This window comes from Microtus oregoni, unplaced genomic scaffold, assembly GCF_018167655.1.
Source record: "Microtus oregoni isolate MIOR12 unplaced genomic scaffold, Mior012 000013F_ref0000133, whole genome shotgun sequence".
In the NCBI taxonomy this organism is placed as follows: Eukaryota; Metazoa; Chordata; class Mammalia; order Rodentia; family Cricetidae; genus Microtus; species Microtus oregoni.
This window is the reverse complement of record NW_024543072.1, coordinates 37,971,341-37,986,868: the sequence shown is the minus strand read 5'-3', so window position 1 is coordinate 37,986,868 and position 15,528 is coordinate 37,971,341. Positions and strand designations below refer to the sequence as shown.

The 15,528-nt window shown below is 40.2% G+C and overlaps 1 protein-coding gene across 4 annotated transcripts in view; it reads right to left on the bottom strand.

Moving 5' to 3' along the window:
* The window catches only part of Rabgap1l (RAB GTPase activating protein 1 like), a 615,176-nt gene extending 600,306 nt beyond the window's left edge, over positions 1-14,870 (bottom strand). For all 4 annotated transcript variants that reach the window (XM_041662748.1, XM_041662750.1, XM_041662749.1 and 1 more), the window contains exon 1: positions 14,683-14,870. The gene's annotated coding sequence lies outside the window, so the exon portion shown is untranslated. The remainder of the gene's footprint in view (positions 1-14,682) is intronic.
* Between the last annotated feature and the right edge of the window lie 658 nt (positions 14,871-15,528).

Below are 15,528 nucleotides of genomic sequence, written 5' to 3'. Positions count from 1 at the left end.
AAGCCCTTTCCTCCTCACCTTCCCAACCCATTCTCCAACCATGCTCAGGGTACACTAAGCAGCTTTGAGCTCTTAGGTACTGCCAAGTTAGTGTTCTTTCCAGACAGCATCAGAAATATCTACCTAGGCCTCATCAAACACAGTCAGGTGACCTCTGAAATGAGAGTCCAGAGATGGCCAACAGGATATGCCTGGACATGGAGAAGATGATCTGTAGGAAGAAGGCACCACTGGCGGCTGTCATCAGTGGAAATGCCTTCACCGAAGGCCCTGGGGTTCAAAGTATAATAATCACTGGTATTGATATTATCGTAAACTTGCATGAAACCAGTTTCACAAAGTAAGCCGTGAGATAGTTATCAAAGATTACATGAAGCCAATCAAAGACAAGTAAGCAATAGAGAGAAGAAAAAGTAAACTCTTTTATGCCAGGAATTGCAGAACAAATCAAGTACATGTCTACTAATCTCAAAAGTTACCAGTTCTTTATTGGTGAAAATACAAATCCATTTAAATAGTATAGCTGTTCTGCTGGGCTACCAGGAGGCACCCTTATACGTGATTTTCTTTAAGGATGGCTTAAAAATAGAAAAACATTAATAAATTTTACGATCACTTTCAATCTATCACTTATCACAAGTGGTTGCTGCTTATTGATTCACACAATATCAGGACTGAAGATTAACGAGACTGACATCTTGACTCTTCATTTATTTGGACTTTGTTTATCTGGAGCAGAGAGAGTGTTTTTAAGAAAACAAAAAGTTGCCAGGTGGTGGTGGCGCACACCTTTGATCCCAGCCCTCCGGAGGCAGAAACAGATGAATCTCTGAGTTTGAGGCTGGCCTGGTTTACAGGATGTCAGAGCTAAAGAGAAACCCTGTCTCAGAAAAACAAAAAAGTCACAGAGTTGTCTAACAATAACAAATGTAATCAGACACACATACAAAGAGAAGAGGAAGGTGGAGACAGACTCATAAATGTTGTTCTTTTTTATTTATATTATTTTTCCTTTTTGGATTCATAAACTATTGCTGATGAAAGAATCTTATAGGTAATCTAATATCACCTAACTATAATACTCTTCATTATAGAAAAAAAGGAACTCAAAATATCACAAATCATCTAATTCATGTTTGCCTAACACACGGTTATATTTCTGTCTTTCTCTGCATTTTATTCACTGATCCTCTACACAAACGGAAAATATGTCTTCTACTTCTCAAGACATTCAAATCTTCATTTGTTATTCTTTGGTACTACTGATTACTAATTACGACTTAACAAAATGCAAGATTTCAAATAAGATCTAATAAAATGAATATAGCCACCCCTTATAAAATAGGTATGACATGTGTCTTAGTTAGGGTTTCAATTGCTGTGAAGAGATACCATGATCACAGCAACTCTTTTTTTTATCTTTCTTTTTTTTTTCTTTTTTTTTTTCTTTTTTTTTATTTATTTATTTTGGTTTTACGAGACAGGGTTTCTCTGTGGTTTTGGAGCCTGTCCTGGAACTAGCTCTATAGACCAGGCTGGTCTCGATCACAGCAACTCTTATAAAGGAAAATATTTAATTGGAGTGGCTTACATTTTCAGATGGTTAGACTATTATTATGGTGTGATATGGAGGCATGCAGGCAGAGATGGTGCTGGAGAAAGAGCTAAAAGTTCTGCATCTTGACCCACAGGCAACAGGAAGTGGTCTGAGTGTCACACTGAGCCAAGCTTCATCAAAAAGAGACCTCAAAGCCCACCCCAAAAAGGATACATTTCCTCCAACAAAGTGAAACCTACTCCAACAAGGCTACACCTCCTAATAATGCCACTTCCTATGAGCTTACAAGGGTCAATTACATTCAAACTACCACAACAAGTATTATCAAGATTGTTTACAAATAATAAATACAGAGAAGTTGTTGAGAATCCATACGGGACAAATTTAGGAAGAAGAAACCTCTCTATAAAGCTTTTTGTTAGGCAAGTTGTTAGATTTCTATAAGACCACTTTCTCATTTGCAAACTAGCAATACATAATAGTTCCTACTTCAAACACTTACTTATAGAATGACTCAGAGGTTAAAAGCACTTACTGCTTTTGGAGAGGAGCTGGGTTTGGCTCACCAGCATCTGTAATTACAGATCCAGGGAATCTGGCACCATCTTCTGATCTCTGTTGTCACACACATGGTATACATACATGCAGGAAAAACACTCATACTCATAAAATAAATAAATCTAAGGAGAAAAGATTAACTATAAAGTGTATATTATCTTATTAATAACTACTCTGATATAAATAATGCTGGCTTGTTATTTCTATACACAGAACAGAAAAGAAACTTTGACCTAAAACTTATTCTGTCTGAATCTCACAGTGGCACTAGACCTAGAATTAAGGTCCTGAATTCCACTTACACTATCTTCCACAAAGCCAAAAATGCTCTGAGCCATTTATACCTTAAGGACTATTCCTTTCCCTCCACATTGAACAACTACTAATTTCTCCTTTTTTCCTGAAGCTTTTATTTTATTTCGTTTGCTTTTGCTTTTCTCTTGCTCTGTGGCCCTTGCTAGTCTAGAACTCACTCGATACCATGCTGCCCTCAATCTTGACTCAGTTCTCTTACCTCTGCCTCCCTAGTGGTAGGTTTAAAAACATCTGTTATGACACCTGTCAGTAAAAGGTACTATTTTTATCTTTGTCAAAGGAAAATACCAAAAAGCAGAAAACCTGCTAAAGTAAAAAAAATAAAATAAAAACTTCTCAATGGAACAAAGCACAAAAGGATAATGAAATTCATACCCAAAAAGAAAAATAGAACAAACTCATTTCCATAATCGATTGTTATATTATTCTTTTATCTATCTTCAAATGGTAAGATTGTAAATTTATTGTTCAAAATGCCTAATACAGAAGGCAAAACCTGTTTCATCTCTCAAAATTAATGACAATGTTGACTAGAAATGGACATGTCAGAACTTTAAAAGAAAACTAGGATGCCTAGAGTCAACAAAAACTAAGTTGTATAACTCATGCAGTAAGTTTCCTTAGAGTCACCAGGTTTTTTTTATGAAATGTTCTAGTTACTCTTCTATGACCAAAAGCAATGAGTAGAGAAAAGAATGTATTTCATCTTAGAAATTACAGCTCATCATGGAGGGAAGCCCAGGCAGGAAATCAAAGGAAGATCCTAAATCAGAAACCAATCAGTGTGATAGTGGGGCAAGGCCAGTTCAGGCACCCTCTACTCTGCTTCCCAAGGACCTAGTTGGGGACATCCCTGTGGACACCTGGGGTCCCCTCTAGAGCCAAGTCTCTTTCCAACCTTAAAATGGCTCCCTTAATGTAGATATCTTCTTCCCTGCTCCTATATCCTCCCTTCCTCCATCTCCACCCTCCCACTCCCCCAAAGCTCTCTCCAGTCTTTCCTTTCTCCCTACTCTCTCCCCCTCTCCCCTTCCCCCATTCCCACCCTCATCCCTACCCCCACCTGTAGTAATTAGGGGGCAGCGGCGGGGCTGCGTTCCCAGCACCCCGGCCGCCTGCTCTGCTAGCTTATGCCCCAAAATAATTACACAGACACTGTATTCTTTTAAGCACTGCTTGGCCCATTCTCTTCTAGGCTAATTCTCACATATTAATTTAACCCATTTCTAATCATCTGTGTGTAGCACCCCAAGTGCGCTTACCGGGAAGATTCTAGCCTAGTCCATCCTGGGTCGGAGCTTCATCCCGGGAGCGGGGCATGGCGTCTCTCTCTGGCGTCTGCTCCCGCGAGGAGAGCTGTCGAGACTCTGAGCTCACTTCCTCTTCCTCCCAGCATTTTGTTCTGTTTACTCCTCCCACCTATCCTCTAACCAATAAAATGGGCCAGGGCAGTGCCTTTATTAGCCAATGACCTTCCTCCATCACCCACCCCCATGCTCCCAACTTTTGCCCAGCAATCTTGTTTGCTTCCAATTTCCAGGAGGATCTATATATGTTTTTCTTTGGGTTCACCTTGTTATTTGGCTTCTCTAAGCTTGTGAACTATAGGCTTAATGTTAATATCCTTTGTTTATGGCTAGAGTCCACTAATGAGTAGGTACATACCATATTCATCTTTTGGGGTCTGGGTTATCTCACTCAGGATAGTCTTTTCTATTTCCATCCACTTGCATGCAAAATTCAAGATGTCATTATTTTTCACCTCTGACTAGTACTCTAATGTGTATATATTCCACACTTTCTTATCCATTCTTCCATTGAGGGGCATCTAGGTTGTTTGCAGGTTCTGGCAATTACAAATAATGCTGCTATGAACATAGTTGAACAAAATGCTTTTGTAGTATGATTGGGCATCTCTTGGGTATATTCCCAAGAAGAGTGGTATTGCTGGATCCTGAGGTAGATTGATTCCCAATTTCCTGAGAAACCGCCACACTGATTTCCAAAGTGGTTGCACAAATTTGCATTCCCACCAGCAATGGATGAGTGTTTCCGTTACTCCACATCCTCTCCAGGATAGGCTATTATTGGTGTTTTCAATTTTAGCCATTCTGACAGGTGTAAGATGGTATCTCAAAGTTGTTTTGATTTGCATTTCCCTGATCGCTAAGGAGGTTGAACATGACCTTAAGTGTCTTTTGGCCATTTGAACTTCGTCTGATGAGAATTCTCTTTTCAGTTCAGTACCCCATTTTTTAATTGGGTTAATTAGAATTTTAATGTCCAGTTTCTTGAGTTCTTTATATATTTTGGAGATCAGACCTTTGTCTGATGCGGGGTTGGTAAAGATCTTCTCCCATTCATTAGGATGCCTTTTCGTCTTAATGACAGTGTCCTTTGCTTTACAGAAGCTTCTCAGTTTCAGGAGGTCACATTTATTCAATGTTGCTCTTATTGCTGTGCTACTGGGATTATATGTTGAGGGACGGCAGTGTAAAAAGTTGGAGAAAATAAGACATTTGACTAAATAATTCTTGACTGTGACTTGATAATTTTTCTTTATAATAGATCAAAAGCAAAGGAAAATATGATTCCAAGTGTGACTAGTGATAAACAAATATAAGACAAGGATTTACAATGATAGACTATATATCTTTCTTTTTTTATTTTTTTTTATTTTTTTTTATTTTTTTTTTTATTTTTTTTTTTTTTTTTTTGGTTTTTCGAGACAGGGTTTCTCTGTGGTTTTGGAGCCTGTCCTGGAACTAGCTCTTGTAGACCAGGCTGGTCTCGAACTCACAGAGACCCACCTGCCTCTGCCTCCCGAGTGCTGGGATTAAAGGCATGCGCCACCACCGCCCGGCGACTATATATCTTTCTATGAGCAAAGATTGATGAAGTCTGTTGGCAAAGAGCTGCTAAGTCACTAAATAACACTAAAGCAGCAGTTCTCAACCAGTGGGTGGTGACCCCTTTGTCAAACCTCTATCTCCAGAAATATTAACATTATGATTCATAACAGAAGCAAAATTACAGTTACGGCACAGAAATAAAAGTAATTTTATGGTTGGGGTCACCACAACATAAGGAACTGTATTAAAGATTTACAGCATTTGGAAGGTTGAGAACCACTGCTCTAAAAGAACCTCAAAAATCATACTGTCTGCCAAAATATGTACAGGCTCCATGCAATAGTTAATTTTTCATTAATTTACAAATATATTCTAATCACAGTATACCATGAAAAATAAACTACTCAATTAAAGAGACAAAAAACAATTTAAAATAACATAGAGCTAAGAGTCATAGTATCTACCTGTAATTCCAATACACAAGAGGCTGAGGCAGAAGGAAGGTTAAAGAATCTGAGACAAGACACTCTCTAAATATAACACACACACATACACACACAATCACCTAGTAGCCATTCTCAGAACCATTTACATTTTTTTAAAGTTCTTAACAAATGCATCGTAAAGTATAAAATAAACACTCTGTAACAAGGCTTATCAAAAGTTGGGGGTATATGTCTCTTAAACCTTAAAACTGAAAATCACGGGACTGAATTTTTTATAAAATTTGTGAGCCAGGTGATGGTGGCACTCAAATTAATCCCAGCACTGAGGAGGCAGAAGAAGGTGAATCTCTGAGTTCAAAGCCAGCCTGATCTAAAGAGTGAGTTCCTATCAGAGCTGTTACACAGACAAATCCTGTCTCGAATAAAAAGAAAAAAATGTGTTTGCTGTTTGCATAATGTGTAAAAATAAGTCTGGTTGCCCCAATGAGGACACATTATCAATGACACAAAGCCAGAGGCCTTGAGCCAAACCAATGGCTCATGGCAAAGAATACAAGTAAAGATGAATGGACTAAAGGGTAAACTGTGTGACTCAATGGTCATACTACAGCTTCCAGACACAATTCTTCTCTTTTTCTTCTTCTTCTTTTTTTTTTTTGTTTTGTTTCTTTGTTTTGTTTTTGTTTTTTCTTCTAAATTTGGTTTTGTTTTGGGGGAGAGGTTGGCAAAGGCTAAGGGCAGATTTGAGGGGACAGGGAGATAAGTGGGATCAGAATGCATGATGTGAAATCCACAAAGAATCAATAAAAGCCAGGCAGTGGTGGTGCATGCCTTTAATCCCAGCACTAGGGAGGTAGAGGCAGGAGTTCTGGGAGTTCCAGGCCAGTCTAGTCTACAGAGTAAGTTCCAGGACAGTCAGAACTGTTACACAGAGAAACCCTATCTTGGGAGAGAGAGAGAGAGAGAGAGAGAGAGAGAGACAGAATATTAATAAAACAAAGAAATAAAAAGTATGTTTGTATAATGTGCAAAAAATACGTCTGAATTGAGGGCATAATAATATACATACATGTACACATATAATAAAAGTAAGAAATATTTCTCTGATACATGAATGAATTCTCGCTTGCCTTGTAAAATGGGTTTCTTCCCAGGAATTTGGCATATAAAAACTGCATTTGGGTTTTATCTTATTTTCACATAAGTCTTCCAGGAGCCAAAAGGCATTCATATTTTCAGTCACTTACCAAGCAGCCCATATTTTCACCACATAGTCCAACAACTAATATCATGTGCATAACCCTAGAACTGATAGCACCACTTAAATTAGGGAGATCAACATCACACTTTTTTTAAAATTATGATAGAAAATTAGAAGAAATTTAAGAATCTCAATTGGTAAAACCTACTATGTCTCAAAAAGAAAGAAAAAAATTGTGGTGATTTAAGTAGCTGCTTTATTTACATAAAGACATGCTACATCTAAACTCTCACCATGGTTTAGACATATACAGAGTGTGGTTTAGACAGCATATAGAGTATGCTGTCTGTCTTGTAGAACAGTTCATGAAATCGCTGCAACTGTCTAAAAAGACATGACAAAATAGTTAACATAGCAGAAGCTTAAATAAATAAGAAAAACAGTTTAGCAATGACACAATTTATATTTATTTTGGAACCAAGACTCATCTCCAAAACTCTGTGTTTTACCAACCAAGTAGTTATTTACTATAGCAACCTCATTACCAAGATTTCCAAAATTTTCCACACACTTCAGTAATGAACTATCAAAGCCTGTGTGTATACTGTTACCTGGGCAACACTAAAGAAGGCTTTTACCTTTACAGAACTAAAGGGTCAAAGAGAAGCAACCCTCCTTCAAACTGCATGGTTTTAGTTAGAAACCAGAAGACAGAAAAGCTGGAGAACTGCTACCAGTGCTTCAGTCTATAGACAACGTACGGCCATTTATCTTCATTTCTAGCCACCCAGTGCCCCTGCAGAAAAAGGTATACTCCATACAAGACTTTAAAACATAGTCAATCATACTGGCTGTCAACAATTAATACTGAAATCCAAGAAATCTTTTGGAGCTAAGACTTAGACTTAAAAGATGGTTCAGTGCATAATATATTTGCTACAAAAGCATGAGGTTCCCAAAACCCAAGTAAATGTCAAGCCCATCTATAACCCCAAAGGTCAGATATAGAGGTAAGAATTCCTTGAAACAAGCTGGATAGCTAGACTAACACAACCAACAAACTCTCAGTTCAAGAGACCCCACCTCAATACCCAAGGTGGAAAACAAGTCATCAGAGAAGATACCAGACATCAACCTCTGCCTCTACACATACCTACCCATATGACACATGAAAAGACATATACACACATGGATACACAGCCATACACACACACGTACATCTACATACTCAATCTCTCCCATACGGATTTGGTATGAAATTTTACATTGCTGCCTTAAATTCTAAAGCCAATAGTTCAACTACTTTCTGTCTGAACCAGCAACAGCCTCAAAAATGTGAGAACACAGTCATTTAGAAACCACAGTCTAGCAGATCTTTTGAAAACAATTATTTCCTGCTCTGGTATAGCCAATTTGATGCTCTATACTGAACAAAGCAAAATGAAAGAAATACTAATATCTTCTAAAAGATTTTGTCTTTCCAACACATTGAGAGCCAATGAACACCAGGTTTTTTTTTCTCTAACACAGATTTTCTCCTCTTCAACTTTTACTATAAATAAATTTAACCACTCTTAAGGTCATGTTTTAATAAAGAGCACAGCATATAAAACTGGTTTAATGCTAAGAAGTACAAGATGACTCTAGATGTAAAACAAAAGATAAGTCTAAAACAGAAGAAAAACACATTCTAGGCTCTTAATCATCTGAGAGTGACTGGCAGTCTCACCTAGCTCTTTCAATACTCTTCCCCACCCATGCCTCTAAGCCTCTGATCACACAAGCTCATGGCCCAGGAAGGCTTTCCTTCCAAACTAGTCATCTTATCTCCACAAGTTCAAAATTCTACCCATTCTTCTAAGCATAATTAAAATGTCCTCTTCCCCTGTTACTACAACTAGGGTAATTTTCCTCTCTCTCTAAACTCTTGTAGTACTTTATCTCTTTACTACCCATTACTTTCTGACTTACACTATACCTGTATCCCCATATTTAATCCCCTACATAAGTATGAAGACTTCAAGGTCAAGGACCTTGCCTTATTCATCTCTATTCAAATTGCGTAGTGCTTAACAGAGTCCTGGAGCTGAATTAAATGAATAGCTTGGGTTAGGAAAGGACAGAAGCCCACTAGCTGATGCATGTCTGCAGTCTTCACACTTGAGAGGTAGAAATAGGAAGACAGGGAGTTCAAGATCATCTCAAAGGGAATCTGGGGTAATTTTAAGCTATGTGAAAGTCTGTCTCTTTGAGGCAGGCAAAAACATAGATACTGAAATCCAATCCAGAACCCTGACTTTGCCAATAAACACGCATATGATCTTGGGTGTTAGGTTTTTGTATGTTCATCTGCAGGCTAGAAAAGTATGCTAAACTACTTTGTTTGTATATATGTCCATCTATTTGTTCATTTGTTTTTGGATGTTCGTGGAAATGGTGCTTATATTAAATGCGGCTGGTCGTCCTTACTAGAGTGTAAAATTAATTACAAAGTTAAATCCTAGCATCTTCTCATAAGTGACATGAAAAGAATATTTCAAGTGTTTTAAAGCCAGTAATATGTTTTACATTTAACAACTAGCTACAGCAGGGAGTCTAAATTATACTAGTTGGTGGTGGTCCCTGATATAAATAATACCATTATGACCAGTCAAGCAAGACTATGACAATATCACTACACACAAAGCTAATTAGAAAGAGAATTGTACAATTTCTGTTCCAAGTTCAGTAGCCAATCAGTACAGCCCTGAAAGATAAAAATAATTTTACCACACTGTTCGTGTATGTGTGTGTGTGAGATAAAAATAATTTTACCACACTGTTCGTGTGTGTGTGTGTGTGTGTGTGAGAGAGAGAGAGAGAGAGAGAGAGAGAGAGAGAGAGAGCGCACACAAGCAAGATATTCAATATTTCATCCTGTGGAGTATAGTGAAAACAGTTTAATAAATGCTCAGCAGAGCAATCTCCAGTATCCTTCATGTATACAAATCAATAAATTTTATTCTTAGTTACATGGTCTCTTCATCATAATTCGTAGCTCTCTTCAAAAAGGAAAGTACAGACACCTGTTGATATCGGTGTAAGTCAAATAAGTTATAGGAAGTAGGCATGTGGTTTAGAAAGTATCAGCTAGGGTCAAGATTCTCTACCTTTGTTCAGATCCATATGCTTGATGGACACAATACATTACACAGTACTACTAATACCAATGACTCCCAAGTATTCTATATTATGAAAAACAAAAATCTCACATGGATTCTGGTATTGGTGTCAATGCCCTTATCCACTTGACAAGCCTACACAGAAAAACCAGTGCAGAAAAAAAAGCAAATTTTCCATTACCAATTTTCCCCCAAATTCTCAACACAAGCTTGCATCTTCCAATAGTACTTCTATTACTAAGTAAGAATCCTCTATTAAAATTAGGATTTTACTTTACTCTTAAAGACAGATAGAACTTGCTGAGCTTATAACAGGCAAGTGAAATAAAATTCACAAATTATTGTTTAGACTTTGTACTCTAAAAAAATCAAGTTTTGTTGAAATACTTTTCTAACTTTTTACTTAGCATACTAAACTGGATAAGGAGCAAAGAAGTTTCCTAAATATATTTTTGGCTGTACTATGTCTATCACAACAACACCGCCTGTAGCCAGATTTTTCATGAGTATTTATAAAAGTGTGTTTTCTTTTTTTAAGACTATTTATAAAACAAGAAGGCTCAAAATTTCAAGCACACTAATAATCTTAGCCCAAATATAACTCTAAATCAACTAAAAATATGCCTACAGGTTTCCTAGGAAAATCACCCAAAATTATATATTTTTTAAAAGTCCAAAGATAACCAAAAATGAGTCAGCGTGAGCATGAACTTGCCATATTCAAACAATTGTGACATTTTGTTGGCTGAATAAGAGCAATATGGAAAGTTAAAAAAAATACAAAATAGAAAATGTTGAGAAGTAAATCTGCTTAACTCCATTAACTGTTACTTCCTAGAATCCAATAATGTCTACATACCTATACCCAATTCAAATATTAACTATAAAGTCAAAACTACTGCCTACTCGGAAAAGACAGCAGGCAAGTCAAAAAAAATGAATATATCAGGCTGGAGAGATGGCTTAGCGGTTAAAAGCACATAGCCTTGCAGAGGACCCAGGTGTGATTGCCAGGACCCATGTGGTAGCTCACAACCATCCACAACTCCAATTTCAAGGAATCCAACATCCTCTTCTGAATTTCAAGGGCACCAGGCACACATGTGGTGCACAGATAGACATGTGAGCAAAATACTCTTGCATATAAATAAATTTTTTAAAATAAAATATTAATGCACATGTCTTCATTACTCAGGTTAAACTCTGATTTTTGTTTCCAATTTTTCATAGCAAATGACCATAAAACTATTTATGGAGAAATCCCTGGGTTGGCCAGGCATAGTGGTAAAATCCCAGGATTCAAGAATCAAAGAGGATCACAAGTTCAAAGGCACACTAGGTTACATAGTAAACTGGAGCCCAGGATGGGTTACACAGCAAGAGCCTGTCTCAAAAACAACTAGGAAAAAGAGAAAAAAAAATAAGATTGTCAGTCTTTGGCTGACAATCATCCTCAAACCACAGGGCTGAATCATTTATATGAGATGAGAAGTTATACTTTGGGTCTGATTAACCTCAATGATGTTTTGTTGTTGTTGTTGTTTTGTTTCAATTTTGGCAATGCATTTTATAATAAAGTTTAAAATAATGTTTAAAAGATGTTATAAACATGTAAGGAATGACTGAAATTTATAAGACATAAGGAGAGGGGCTCTCTGTTTTGGGACTTCCAAAGGCTACTTACTACATTATTGACTTCAATCTCCTAACAGCCTCATCTCCATACCATTTAAAGATTGGTGACTAGGGCTAGAGAGTTGGCTCAACAGTGAAAAGCACATGTTGCTCTTGCAGAGGTCCCAGCACCACCTACAAGGTAGTTCACAACTATCTTTAACTCCAGATACAGGGGATGTGATGTCCTCTTCTTACCTCCAGGGGCACCAGGTACAGAGAGAGAGAGAGAGAGAGAGAGAGAGAGAGAGAGAGAGAGAGAGAGAGAGAGAGAGAGACAGAGAGACAGAGAGAGAGACAGAGAGAACGAACATACAAGCAGGCAAAGCACTCATACAAATAGATAGATACATAGATACAGAGATAGGTGGGTAGGTATGTAGGTAGATAGATATCAAAAGAATTTTCAAAAAAAAAAAAGGTAGGCTGAAGCCCCAGATCTACACCTCCAGTACAAGAGATTTTTTGATATTTAAGTGCTCCTCTCTTCAAAGTCAGTATCCAGAAGGTTGTTAATCTCTCCCACATAATAATTGTACTTAGAACAACAAAATATCCTCTTTTTACTACTCCCCCAGACCTAGGACTTTCAGCTTCACTGTAGTATCTGAGAGTTCAAATAAATACACAGCAATGAAACCATTTCAAGTTTCGGGTAAGGCAAAGAAGAGTTTTCAGAAGTAACAAATTTGGAACTGATGAGTTGATAGAAATGAAAACTCTTGTTTCTCATGCTTAATAATATTTTGCCAGTCAAAGATAAATACAGTTGCGCTTGGTAGTCCATATCCATAAACCCAACACTTAGGAGGCTGAGATTGAGATCAATGTGGGCTACATAGTGAGTTTCAGGCCAGTCAAAGCCTCCATATAAGACTCTGTCTCAAAAAATAAGTAAATAAGGCTGTAGAGACAGCTCAACAGTTTAAGAGCACTAGCTGTTCCTCCAGAATACCTGGCTTCAATTCTAGGACCCACATGGTGCTGTTTGTAACTCCAGTTCCAGGGAATCTGACGCCCTCTTCTGGCCTCCTCTGCCACCAGGCACAGAAGGGTTGCATAGACATATGTGGAGACAAAACACTCACAGGCATAAAATTAAATAAATATTTTAAAAAATAATAAATTAATACCCCAAGAAAACAACATAACCCCTCAAGTAATAAAAAATGGTATAACTCATGAGGCAATGATCAAACAACCAAAAATTCTCAGAACAGCACAAACATAATATACAAAACTTTTCATCAAATGTTTTAAAAAAGAAAAGAAAGTAGGAAACTTCTTAGATCTCCAGTCATATCTTTTGCACTTGGTTTGTATGTTTACTATTTGCCTCATGTTCGCAGCTTCCCAGAGCACAAATTAAGCTTTATACTATCTCACAGATAAGCCATACACAACCACATCTATTTCTCCTCCAGATTATTTAGTGGTATTAGAGTACATCTTGAACTAATTCAGTACGGGCATCAATCTAACTCAAAGCCTTAGCTAGCTTCCCAAGCAGTACAATTTTGTAATAATGTATACATTAAATTCATCTAGCCTTTCTTCTTTACAACCTCGGTGTCAGTTTCATGTAAAGCACTCAACCAAGATAATTAATCACATGCCAATTTCCCTTTCCTGGGAGCTTGTGAACTAATATTTTCCATGAGCAAAACCCACTTCCAATTTAACCACAAACTTTGTCTCGACCTTCTGGTCACTGATGGATATTCTACCGAAGTGCAGCACATGTCAACTGTAAACACTACTAGAAAAGTCCTAAGGTTTTCATGAAATTGTGTTCCCTGGATTGTAACAATCAACTACCTACCTCTTCTCATACACAAGAAAACTTAAATGCATTAAAATTATCTAAATCTCCCAGTGACAATAATGCAGGCTTTAGAATCAGTTTTCAAACAGCAATAAACGTGTCAAGCAAGCCCTTGCCATCAATGAAAGGTTAGCGGATCATTTTATTTGCATAATACCATCAATTCCGAAAGAAGAATCGCCTAAATTTGAGTCTTTTTCTGGTATAACTAACTCTGAGAAGTCAAAGGAGAAAACACCACCACCTGACCGAAACTGTCTTGAGATCAGAAATGAACTCTTGTCAGTTCATCCCCCTTTCTCTTGGCCACCTCCCGCGATGGCCAGTGGCCCCTTTCCACATGCTGACGCACTGCCCAGCCTTGCACCGTTGGCGATCAGAGCAAAGTACTAGCCCAGTCTCAGAAACTTGGACTCAGTTATCAAGACACGGAGCACCCACAACAAGCGCGGGGGTGTGGATGGGTGTCTGTCACGGCCCACGCGGTCAACTTTGAAGCAGGGCATTTCTTGCAGGTAGAGATCTGCCTAAAAAAACAGTCTACCCCAGACAGCAAAACCACAAGCATCGCCAGCAGGAACGGAGCAAAGTGCGCGGGGCGGAGGAAAGGGAAGAGCCAGGGAAGGACACGGGATCCAACAGACGCTTTCAAGTGGGGAAGAAAATAACCCTGTCCACAAGCCCCCCCACCCCCACCCCCCCCCGGACTCAGGCGGCTGGGACTGAGAACCCGGCAGCGGCCACATCCCGGCAGCGGGCGGCGGGGGCGGCGGCAATGTCAGGAGGGCACAGTGGGAGGCGGCGGCCGCCCAAGCCACCACCCCGCCTCAGGTGAGGGGCGCCAACCCCGCCTCCCGCCCGGCGGCCCCGCCGCGACGAGCAGCCACCCGGAGAACCCGGGTGTCCGGGAGACGGCCGACGGCGCTGAGCCCGCCGGATGCCTTCCGCCCTGGTCCTCCAGCATCCCGGTCCAGGGCTGGGCCTCGCACGGGGACCCTCTCTACCCCAGCCCGGAACGCCCCAGACCCACCGGCCCGCGCCTCCCTGCCGTCAGGCCGCCCTCGGGCCCCTCGAAGGCCGCCTTCACCTCACCTCACGTCTCCGCGGCCGCTGCCGGAACAACAACTCTGTCAGTCGTCCGAGTCCCACCCGCCGCCCCGAGCTCTGCGGCCGGGCCCGTCCCGTTCACTCCGCTGCCGCCGAAGCCCAGGGAGGGCGGAGGGAGCGGGGCGGAGGGAGCGGGCTGAGGAGGGGAGAGGACCGCCCGGCAGGAAGAGGCAAGGGAGGGGGGCGGACTGAGGAGGAGGCGGGCGGGAGCGCGCGCGCCCGTTCCCCCCCCTTCCTCGGCGCGGCGTGCGCGCTCCCGAGGGCGGAGGCGCCTTCTCTGCCCAAGGCGGCGGCGCGCACGCGAGTACACAGCCCCGCCTGACCCCGCCTGGCCCCGAGAGCGCCGAGTACAAACCTGACCCGAGGCGAGCAGGAAGAGTAGGAGCGCACGAGGCCCTCCTGCAGGCGGGCTGCCAGGCGGCCCTTGCAGTGACTGAGTTCTAAGATGATTCGCTGTTGAGGAGATTCTCGCCTTACAAACCGGTGTTACATATTTCCAGTCTGCGCAGCCAGTAAATCACCTCGGAGGACTAACTTTTCCCCGGGACTTATTCTGCGTCCTTTGAAGGTGTTTCTGCTCCGCGAAGCATCCCCCTTGCTTGTTTCCTCCAGACTCAGATGAGCACACAGGAAAGCGCTGAACACAACTGTGAAGGCAACAGGGGCTCACCTTTTATCCTATCGGAGAAGAGATTTTGGAGGACAGATGAGCTAAAGAAGTATCTATTTTCTACTACAAATGTTGTTCTGATCTTTGAACTCTGAATATCTTCCTTTCTAGATCAAGCAGCCAGAAATGACCTGTCCATTCCTTCAGTCTCCTAAAACATT